Source organism: Cnephaeus nilssonii (genome assembly GCF_951640355.1).
Source record: "Cnephaeus nilssonii genome assembly, chromosome: 12".
Lineage (NCBI taxonomy): Eukaryota > Metazoa > Chordata > Mammalia > Chiroptera > Vespertilionidae > Cnephaeus > Cnephaeus nilssonii.
In genome coordinates, this window is record NC_137083.1 from 50,935,232 (window position 1) to 50,936,540 (window position 1,309).

Sequence of the window (1,309 nt, forward strand, 5' to 3'; positions counted from 1 at the left end):
AGTCCAAGGTGGTTTGAGACCTAGACTAGGGACTAGGAACAGTGAAGGGAATAGTAGGAACAGAGAACGATGGAAAAAAGATTCATGGGACATGCAAGAAGTAGGAAAGAAAGAAGTGAAAAGAGAGGAAAGCTCCCAAACCTTGTGTATCTTTGCCACTCATGAGCTTGTCCATTGACAATGGTTATTGATACTGATAACTTCAGATGAAGTGCCTTTTGTTCAAAGCTTCATCTTTAGGGCCTTTCTGAAGTTGGGGTTGCTTAGCACCAGGATGCTGGAATGCAGACACCCACATAAGTCACCACTTCCAAGGTCCAGTGCCAGTGATTCTGGAAGGTTGTCATTTTCATAGCAATAATTATCAGAGATATGAAATACAATGTGTAGAAGATGAAGAAGAAAGCAAATGACTTCAGGGCCATCATGTGGGCCTGGGTACTATGGTCATAGAGGCCAAGCCTGTGGTCCCTCATGTGCCCCAAGTGCCGAGGCAATGAGAACATGAACATGAACAAGAGGGTGAACACCAGTAACAGGAGGAATGGAATTAATGTCACCAGCACTAATGAGGTAGAAAAATTACCAATAGAGGTCTGTATTCTATCAGCCAGGGTGCTGTTTTCATGGGAACTCTGAGAGGCAATTATCTGCAGCAGAATTGTATTCTGAGTGGCTGATGAAATGACTGTCAGACCAGATAGGATCATGGAGCTCAGCCGCAGCCTGAACACTGATTGAGAAATCCTCTACTTGAGCCAGAAGAAGATGGGTGAGAGAATGAGATCTTCACACAGTCGAAGACAGTAAGCCAGGCAGTAGCCAGAAAGTGAGAGTTCATAAAGGCCCAGGGGATGTTGAAATGGTAAAGTTTAGAACAAAACTCAAAGGAGGCCAGGAGGTTGTTCAGGAGGGCCATCCCATGTAGGCAGAACTGGAGGTGACCAGGCAGGCCACAATCATGTCACCTGCGGGCAGTGTCTGACATTGTACTCACTCCCTACTGAGCATAGCGACCATGAAACCATTCTGCAACACTACAGCTAATGACTCAGGAAGAAGATGACCATGGAGACCAATGAGAGCAAGGAGGGCATCTTCTCCAGGCAGGTTCTGCTCAGACTCAGCTTCTACCTGAGAGTTCTGGGACACATCCACAAGGAAAACCAACCTCTCTGGCCAAGCCACTCTCTTGAGACCAGAGACCCAGAAAGACATCTCCTAGGACTCATGCAAAAGCTTAGCTACCAGAAAATACCCCCAGTTCTCTAGGATTTGAAAAGAGGATCCCTGTGATTTCCCTTGGCAA

At 46.4% G+C, this 1,309-nt stretch overlaps 1 pseudogene across 1 annotated transcript; it reads right to left on the minus strand.

The window, feature by feature from the left end:
- Positions 1 to 263: 263 nt before the first annotated feature.
- LOC307107916 (taste receptor type 2 member 134-like) lies at positions 264 to 919 on the minus strand (annotated as a pseudogene). The gene has a single exon. The product of its transcript is annotated as a taste receptor type 2 member 134-like (transcript).
- Between the last annotated feature and the right edge of the window lie 390 nt (positions 920 to 1,309).